This window comes from Peromyscus eremicus, chromosome 2 (genome assembly GCF_949786415.1).
Source record: "Peromyscus eremicus chromosome 2, PerEre_H2_v1, whole genome shotgun sequence".
In the NCBI taxonomy this organism is placed as follows: domain Eukaryota; kingdom Metazoa; phylum Chordata; class Mammalia; order Rodentia; family Cricetidae; genus Peromyscus; species Peromyscus eremicus.
In genome coordinates, this window is record NC_081417.1 from 96,813,254 (window position 1) to 96,823,409 (window position 10,156).

Genomic DNA, 10,156 nt, shown 5'->3' on the forward strand with positions numbered 1-10,156 from the left:
CTCAGAAGAAAGAAGGATGACACATAAGTAATGACACCAGGGTTGTTCTCTTGCCTGAGTACACACACACACACACACACACACACACACACACACAAATGCACCTACACACTCACTCATATACACATGCACATACACAAAATAAACATTAGTAAAATTTAAATAAATAATTAAAGATAGATTAATTATCCCTTATTATTTGTTTAATAATCTGTCATTTTCTGATTGGCTGATCTTTCTCCCTTATACATACATAATTTGCTTCACTGTAATATCTGTTCATTTCTAGGTATCACCCATGTATATCAAGAGCACACTTTAGGGAGATATGGTTTTATTACTTATTGCATTCCAAGGTTCTTCTTTGTATTTATTTTTTTATTTTATTTTATTTTTTTATTTATTTATTTTTTTTTTAATTTTTTTTAAGCCTACAGCACCCGGTATTCCCAGGCGGTCTCCCATCCAAGCACTAACCAGGCCCGACCCTGCTTAGCTTCCAAGATCAGACGAGATCGGGCGCGTTCAGGGAGGTATGGCCGTAGACCTTTGTATTTATTTTTATATTTAGGCTTTCTAAGGTCAAGTATATTTTATATGGCCAGAAGGAGATAAACATATATACTATTTAATATTTTTGTGTATGCAGGGGACTATTTTGCCTGCATGCATATCTGTATTCCTCATGCATGCAGTTCCCTCAGAGGCTAGAAGTGGGCATAGGATCCCCTAGGACTAGAATTACAATTTGTTGTGAGTTACCATATACTTGAAATTAAATCCAAGTCCTCTAGAAGAGTGGACAGTGCTCTTTACCACTGAAGCATTTCTTTAGCTCCAGAAAATATTTAGTTTCTAAAAATTAAATGAAACTGTACTAAATGAAAATGTGTTAAAGCTGAAATCTAGTTGAATTATGTATTGATGGTGTCCAAGGAATATACACACAGTACTTGTGTGTATCTGTGTTCACATGTAAGTACACATGTCAAGTGTGTTGAGTGTGGAGGCAGAGGTTGGCTTCATATATCCTCCTCAATCACCTGCTCTCCATCTTATATATTGAGGCAGCATTTCTCTATTGAACCTAGAGCTCACCAATTTTGCCAGTCTAGCTAGCCATCTTGCTCTGGGGATCCCCTGTTCTGCCTCCTGAGTGCTGGGACTTCCAGAGAGTTGACACATCCACCTGGCATGTATGTAGGTGCTGGAGATCCATGGCAAGTGTTTAACTTCTAACCCACCTCCCTAGACACAAGGCATATTCTTATTATTGAACAATAATAATTGAGCAGACTTATGTTTTATTTCATCATTATTCACAAGATTCAAGATATAAATATAACCTAAGTATCCATTAATGGACAAGTGAATTAAGAAAATATAGTCTGTCTACACTCAGTAGAGTACTAGTTAGGATTTTCTCTAAACGCGGGAATTTTCAAGGGTGTCCACTCTCACTACTCTTGTTCAAAAATTGTTTGAAATCTTAGATAAATCAATAGAGCCAAAGGAAAAAAGTAAAAGTGATACAAATAGGAAAGAAATCAAATTATCTCTGTTTGCCAATGATACAATTTTATTTTTAAGACATCTTATAGAAACCACTAAAAAACTCAGTTTTGATAGATAATTTCAACAAAGTAGCAGGATAGTGAATTGACATACAAAAATAAGTATACTTTCTATATATCAATGATGAACTCACTCATCAGGAAAATGATCCAATTGGAAATAGGCTGTAACTAAATAAAATACTTATCAATGAACCTAAGCAAGGAGGTAAAAGAACTTTACCAAGCAATCCATAATGAAGAAACAAAGACACTAGAAAATGAAATGACCTCTCATGGCCTGTAGGAGCAGAAATGAAGCTGTTGAAATAGCTCTACTTCCCACAGTAACCTACAGGTTCAACACCATCCTAATCCAAACTTCCAATGACATTCTCACAGAAAGAGAAAAATCAATCCAAAAATTCATATGGAAACACAAAAGGCCTTGAGCAATCCTGAACAAAAGGGGTAATTTCAAACTGCACTAATGTGTCATTGTAACAAAGATTACAGGGTAATGGCATAAAACCAGACATGTAGCTCAATACTGCAGAATAAAGGAATCACATACAAGCCAGTATAGTTCAGCTACATCATTCTCAAATAGTGAGCACATAATAGCAAGAACTGACAAGTGGGATTGCATCAGTTTTGAAAGCTTCTTCCTAGAAAGAACAACAGGAGCCAGTGAGATGTTTTGGCAGGTAGAGGCACTTGTTGCTAAGCCCAAGGACCTAAGTTCCATCCCAGGACCCACACGGTAGTAGGAAAAAACCAAGTTCCACAAGTTGCCCTCTGACCTTCACATGCACTCCCACATACTTACACACACACACACACACACACACACACACACACACACACACACACATACACACACACAGACTTTTATTTTAATTCCAGAAAACATCAGAATAACAAAATAGCCTACAAAATGTTACTGGTGATTTATTTTATAGAATTAATATACATAATATGTTCAACACAGAACCCAACACAAAATAAGAAGTAACCTGATCAATAAGTAGGAAAATGAACTAAAAGACACTTTTTAAAAGAAGAGGATATGACTAATAAACTTTAAAAAAATGATCAATATTCTGCATTAGGAGTCCATCTCTTGGCAGTCAGAATGGCTATAATCTAGAAACAAGACAATTCAATGCTGGTGAAGTTACAGGGAAATGTATTTGTGTGTGTGTGTGTGTGTGTGTGTGTGTGTGTGTGTGTGTGTGTGTGTCTAAGTGTACTAGGATTGGATTTATGGCCTTTTACATGCTAGACAATCACTTTCCCACTGAATCATATCCCCAGTCTTCTTTAAATACTTTGTTTTCAGAGAAGGCCTTGCTAAATTACCCAGAGCTCACTTTGTGTCCCAGGAAGCCCTTATACTTGTAACCCTCATGCTTCAGGCCCCTGAGTAGCTGGGATTACACATCTGCTCTGTGAGCCTAACATCCCCTAACATAGTTGCTGGTAATGTAAATTACTCTAGCCGTGATGGCAATTAGAGTCAGTTTCTTAGGAAAACTAAAAACAGACTTGCCAAATGTGGTGGTTTGAGTGAGAATGGACCTCATAGGCTCATATATTTGAATACATGGTCCTCTGTTGGCGGAACTGTTTGGGGAGGATTAGGAGGTGCAGACTTGTTCAAGGAGGTGTGTCACTAGGGGTGGACTTTGAGGTTTCAAAAGACTTGTGTTATTCCCAGTGTGCACGCTGCTTCTTGCTTGCAGTTTTAGATGTGAGCTGAAGGAACACTAGCCCACTAGAGCATGTGGATCTGGCAGACCTTGACCTTCTTCCCATTCCCTCTGCCTTGCTAAAAACTGTTAGATTACATTCCTAAAGCTAGTCACCAAGGTCTATTCCCTTATTTGGCCACTTCTTCCTCCTGAGGCTGACTACCAAAATCCAGCAATCAGAAGTCCACCTTTGGCTCACCTAATGAACATGCCCAATTAAAATTAAACACCTCATCCTAACACAGGGTTTCTTTCCACCTTTGTAAACCTCCACTTGCCTATGTGCCAAGTCTGTCCTTTCTCTATGCAGAGGCAGACCTTTGTCCCTCAGGGACAAATATCCCTGTCCCCTTGTATTTGTCTTCTTCCTCTTCTCCCTCATACTCTGTCTCCTTTCTAGCATCCTAGCCCATTCTAACACAGACCTCCCCCCACTCTTGGTTTTTTGAGACAGGGTTTCTCTGTGTGGTTTTGCGCCTTTCCTAGAACTCACTCTGTAGGCCAGGCTGGCCTTGAACTCACAAAGATCTGCCTGGCTCTGCCTCCCAAGTGCTGGGATTAAAGGTGTGCACCACCACCACAGGACCTTTTTTCCTCTTCTTAAGAATGACATCTGCAAGGTCATTTGATGATGTTTTTCTGCCTGAGTCAGAAAGCAGCCATTTTAACTTTTCTTCCCCTCTTAGTAAAGGATCTCTCTGTGAAAACAGGTGTTTGGGTGTGGTTTGTGCCTAACCCTGGGTCTGGCCTGGAGCCCCCCCACAGTGTGGGAGTCCCCTTCCTGAGCTCCCAATCGTCCCAGCTACCATGTCTTCACTCTGCTATCACAGACTCTAACCTTCTGGAGCCATAAACCCAATTAAACACTTTCTTTTATGAGTGGCCTTAGAGCCCAGTGATGGTGGCGCATGCCTTTAATCCCAGCACTCAGGAGGCAGAGTCAAGTGGATCTCTGTGAGTTTGAGGCCAGCCTGGGCTACCGAGTGAGTTCCAGGAAAGATTCCAGGAAAGGCTCCAAAGCCACACAGAGAAACCCTGTCTCAAAAAAAACTAACAAACAAACAAACAAAAAAGATTTAATAAGTTGCCTTAGTCATGGTATTTTATCACAGCCATAGAAAAGTGACTAAGACACCATATGATCCAGCTATAGTACATTGCTTGAGGATAGGACTCTGAAGTCATAAAAGTCAGCTGACATTGGAGACATCTGTGTGCCCATATTTATCACAACATAATGGACAAACTATGGTATCAGCTATCATCCCTGTAAGAATGGACTTAAAGGTTGTGGCAAAAATGTACCAGTGGAGTACTGGTCAGCACAAATAGAAATGGAATCATGTCATTTATAAGAAAATGGATGGAACTAGAGACTCTCATCTTATATTAAGTGAGACTCTGAAAAACACATATCACATGTAGAACCTACAGGGAAAAAATATGAAATGAAAGGGGAGCCATCCAGAACAGGGAAAATAGAGCATCAATATGACCAGAGTACATTTTATGTACCTATGGAATTGTCATAATGAAGCCTATTATTTTGAACAGTTATTAAATACCAATAGAAAAGATTAAAAACTACTCTCTACATCTGATTAAGATAGTGTGTTTTATCATTGAATTTTTTTTAGTTTAATTTCTCAATTTAATGGACAAGTAGTCCCTTAATAATTTCTAGTAAAAGCAATCATAGATTTATCCTTTGCAAGTTATCTTTAAATCCAATCTTAAAATAAATTTCAATTAAAGATGCTATGAAGAGCTTAGCTAGGTTAGGTTAAGGTCTAAAATTAATTTTGGAAGGAATGTTATTTTATCTTTTCAACTAAGGAGCATATTATGTTGTAAACATCCTTGGTGAATGCCTTCTTGCTGTAGCCCTCACACACTTTTAACATTTACTCCCACATATTTTATATTTTATGATTTATGTATTGTTACATAGTGACACATTTTTTTTTCTGCCATTAGGATTAAAATCAACCTTCCCTTTAGAGCACCCACATAGTAACTTCGTGGTTGGGGAGACGTGGAATGAAGCAGGAGTTATAAACCCAGTCTTGTAGCCAGGTTGTCTCATCTGTATGGATTGCACATGTTGCACTAATTGATTGGCTCAGCATCTGCCTTTTAACCCCCAGAGCTCCATTCCTGCACTGTAACCCACCTGTGTCGTCCAGTGAGAGTCCTGACTGGAAATCAGAGGGGATGAAACCAAAGGGAGGGAGTTCTCTCCAGGCTTCCTTCTCTGCTTAGCTGGTCTGGCAACTGCATCCTTCCAGACTCTTGTGCCTTTTCAGAGCCTTTTGTATTTAGATGGTCTCCCGTTAGTGTATCTCTCTGCTCTCAGCGGTCTGCGGTCTGCGTCCTGCAGGACCATTTGGGGTTTCTCTGGCTCACACCTGTGCCTGAGTAATGTCCCCATTACACATCATACAGCTTGTCTCTTCTGTTTCCCACTAGGGTCTTGACTGAAGGCAAAGGACACACACAGAGGTATCTTTGTTATTTTTATCATATTCTTGAGAGTGCCTCTTTACTTCTAATATGATTTTGGCAATTGATGTTAAGATACACTATGCATGGTGGTTCTTAATTCTCTTTGAGATATTGTGAGATTTATTCAAGTGTTATTAGAATTTATCACCTTCATTTTAGTCTTAAATATATATGTATGTATATAGCTTGATTCTAATTTTGAATTGCTGACCTGTTATTTCATCTTCATAATTTTTTAATCAATAAACTGTCATTTAAAACCTAGAATAATCTAATAAATTTACTATTTCATGTTACAGTTTCAGAACTTTCTTTGAAGTGAATGATAGACATGTGACATCATTTGAAATAAAAATTGTAGACAAGAGAGTAATGCACTTGAACTGACACTGCTTAATAATCCAAGGGTTATTAACCTAATTGTCTTTTTATGATACTTCCTACAGTTTTGTTTTTAGTTTTTAATTGGATGTAACTGGTAACCATCCTCTTAGGTCTGAAAAATAAATACTCTCTTCTTTTTATTGTGTTCCTTATTTTAGTTTAATCACTATGAAGTTAGAACCCAGCAATACCTTAGAAGTCTGTATAGTGTAGACTTTCCCTAGGAGATTAGTTGTGTATATCTAGTAGTTCTAAAAATCTGGTACACCAATTTAAAGTAAACAGTAATTTCAGTAGTTCATCCTTATTGTACTATGCTGTATATGGTATCTAGCATGGATTTTCTTTTGTTTCCCATCAGTTAACTCCATCACAGAAAAGTCTGGAGTGGGTAAGAGTAATCCAACTGAAGAAGTGATTATGCATTCAGTGCCAAGAACTAGAAACTTCAGAGCAGTAACATAATTGTTGAGCTATTGAAATAAGAAAACAAACACTGACATTTAGGTCCATTACAGAAGAGTTAGTCAGGCACTGAGGTAACAAGGCTCCAAGGGTTGCTCTCTTACTTTCAAAAGACAGTAAACTTGATTGGATGTGATTCAACTGGACAGAATCTGAAAATATGAAATGTAATGTTTTCCATGAAAAAGTTGACAGGAAACAACTATCAATAATAAAATGCCACTTGTGATCAGAGAGTTAAAAATATCCAAGGAGATTTAGAGCTGGCTTGCAGTGAGGCAAGTCATTTAACTCCATGGTGCAGCATTTATTAGTAAAGTGTTTTCTTGTTGTCATCCCTGTTCCCTTCCCACCCCCCAGCTGAGGATGCTCTCTCACTCTGAAGCCACTGGCATGTGAGAATTCCGTTCCCACACAGTACACTTGCTTTACGTGCTCTGCCTTTCAGTATTCTTGTGTGGTTTAGAGCTGAAGGAACAAGCGTGAGAACACACAGCCTCCACTAAAAGCCAGAACTATTGGACAAGCTCATTAAAGTCAAGTGGGAATTGCAGACTCCAAAAATTAAAATATCTGAACATCTGTTAAAGCTCAATCTGTGTTTCTTTCTTCTTCTCTTCTTAAAAAAAAAAAAATCTCTGATCAACTTTTGATACAGTATCTTAAAAGAATAAACCAAGAAGCTTGATAAGTAAAATTCATTTGGCTGGAAGTTCAATGAGTTAGAATTTGGAGTAGTCCTTGGAAAATGTTCTTAATGTCTTTTGAAAACCAAACCAAGAAAATTCCCAAGCAACGATGTAGGAAAACTGGGGAATTGCATTTACTAATCACGTAAGAACAGATAGGAAACAGCTAAAACAAATAACTTATTCATGAAGACAAGAAAGAAAACTCAACTGGCAGCTATTTTATCAACAACATTTTAAGTTAGCAGGAAGCTAAAACTCCTGCTTCTCCACTCCTTTGGAAGTTGTGTACATGCTTTAGCTTTATGTCTTGTGAAATGCTTTCTCCTGTTCTAAGATCCAGTCTCCTCAAGTTAGGTGTTATTTTCTCTTTCATTTCCTACCTAATTTGCAGTTGGCTTTCCTTATAATAGCAAAGTGAAATGTTCGCAGGACTTGTTCAAACCTTAACTTTCTTATATTTTTGGTTGTGAGCCTAGCCTTTAACGGCTGAGCTATCCCTCCAGCCCCAAACTTTAACTTTCTATGGCACATACATCACATGCGTGCAAAATCTTCATGCATCCCAGAGTTGCTGTAAGCCGTGCAGTACAACACTTGCTGTCCAGGAACACTAAATCCCTAGCTCATCTGTTAAAATGATTCATCATTGTTCACTCTAGAGTTGCCAAAGTGGGATTTCTTCATACTCGTCCAAAAATATTTTTAATTTTATGACAACAAATTTTACAATAATAAGAAAATAACCCATCAACTTTATGTTAGGGAATATGATTTCATTATTGAAGCCATTGCTTCCATAGGGTACACCGAGAGAATGTCAAACAATATTGAATGCATCTGCATGGCTGGCTGCCACGTACTGGAATCCTGGAAGGGTATCTCAGCTGCACACCACCACAGCTCAGTGGGTGTACTTTTATCTCCAGCAGAACACTCAAGGGAGGTGGATGTTCACAAGACCTTTCTTGACTCCCATTTTATTCTCTTCGATATAAAATATTACAAATAAGGCTGTTTGGTTGTCCAGCTTTAAGGCATCTTTTTTTTGAGCTTTCAAATATTGTTTTATCATGTGTGTCTCCAAATTTTGTGGAGGTGTCTGGAAGCTCAATAGAAAGACCTTCCAGCTATGAGCAGCAACTTTCTTCATGACAGCTAGTACTTGTTCACTTTTATCCAAAGGCTGTTTCCATACTCTCCAAATTTCCAGTTCCCAGTTCCAACTCTGTCATCCCCACTGGTGTGTTCTAGACACCTTGATTCTGAGTGAGGGTTGGGACTAAGACTATGGATGGCTTCACCGACCTCTTCACTCCTGTCTTCCATTCCCCAGGTCCCCGTTTATATTTTGTCCTTCTTGCTCTTGCCCCGTTGCTGACTCACTTCCTGCTCCCTTAGCCCCTTTCCTGTAAGGCTTTCCCAGTCCTCTTCTTACTGTAAGACAGGAAATAATAAAGCAGACATGGGCATTGGATACATGTCATACTTTAATGGGTGATGTTACAAATAATTATTGATTGATTTTTGTATGGTTTATAGTTTTGTATAGTATTCACAGGGTAAGACAGAAAGTAAAAATGGGGCACAAGGTTAAGATTGTGTCTTCTGTTCATCCTTGATTCTTATTCAGGTGTTTGTCACCTTAGAAACTTTCCTGGGGTATCCTACAAATCATTCCAGAGGCATAAGATGTGCATATCCAGGCAGACATACTTATGACTATTTTTCACAGTTTGATATGCTATAGATACTCATTTACATCTTATCTAGTGGTTTAAATAAGAATGGCTTCCATAACTTCATATATTTTAATATTTGTTTTCCAGTTGGTGGAGTGTTTAGGAAGGATTAGGAGGTGTGGTCTTGTTGGAGGGAGTGTGTCACTGGGGGTGTGTAGCTGGGCAAAGGCTAAATCCACCACATAGCTTAATGTGTTACTTGCAGAGGCCTCATTCCCGCCATACTGCAGGTCGAGCATGCACGCCAGGAACCCGCCATAGTAGCTCAAACACGCAGGCTGCCACTAGCTTGAAAGAGACAACTAGGAGCTGTTTTTAGCTCCGTTTTAGAATCTTTTTACTCAGGTTTTAGGTGGAAACTCTTGCCACCACGTTGGACGCCATTTGTAGCTGGAGAATTTCTCTCCAGCTCCCGCCACCAAGTCCCGCCAGTCCCAGAGCCCACTTATAAAATAAACACACAAACTCTTATATTATTTAAACTGCTTGGCCATTAGCTCAGGCCTGTCATTGTCTAGCTCTCACTCTTATATTTAGCCCATTTCTATTAATCTTTACTTTGCCACATGGCTCATGGCTTACTGGTACCTTACATCTTCCTTGTCCTGGCGGCGGCTCCAGGCAGTCTCCCCCTTCTCTTCCTGTTCCCTCAATTCTCTTCTCTGTTAGTCCCGCCTATACTTCCTGTCTGGCTATTGGCCAATTAGAGTTTATTTACATATAGCGATATCCACAACAGGGGTGGGCTTTGAACTTTCAAAAGCCCACACCAAACCCAGACTTACCCTGTCTCCACCTCCTGCTTGTGGATAAGATGTAAGCTCTCAGCTGCTGCTCCAGAAATCCTCTAGAAAAGCAGCCCTATTATATGGATGTTAATAAAAAATTTTCATCTTCGGTAATCCAATAGATGAAAGCTGGCATTTCATTGTTATGCTCCAAGAGGATGGACAAACCAACTTTCCAAACAATAGTTAAGCTCTGAGTGCTTCAAGTTACCTGACTGTTGATTTTCACCAGCTCTGGGATTCAGATAATAATTTTATTCCCTGAGCCTTGGTATC

At 39.0% G+C, this 10,156-nt stretch overlaps 1 non-coding gene across 1 annotated transcript; it reads right to left on the reverse strand.

The window, feature by feature from the left end:
* Positions 1–428: 428 nt before the first annotated feature.
* LOC131905355 (5S ribosomal RNA) lies at positions 429–547 on the reverse strand. Its single transcript, XR_009377887.1, has one exon. It is a non-coding gene; the product is annotated as a 5S ribosomal RNA (ribosomal RNA).
* Between the last annotated feature and the right edge of the window lie 9,609 nt (positions 548–10,156).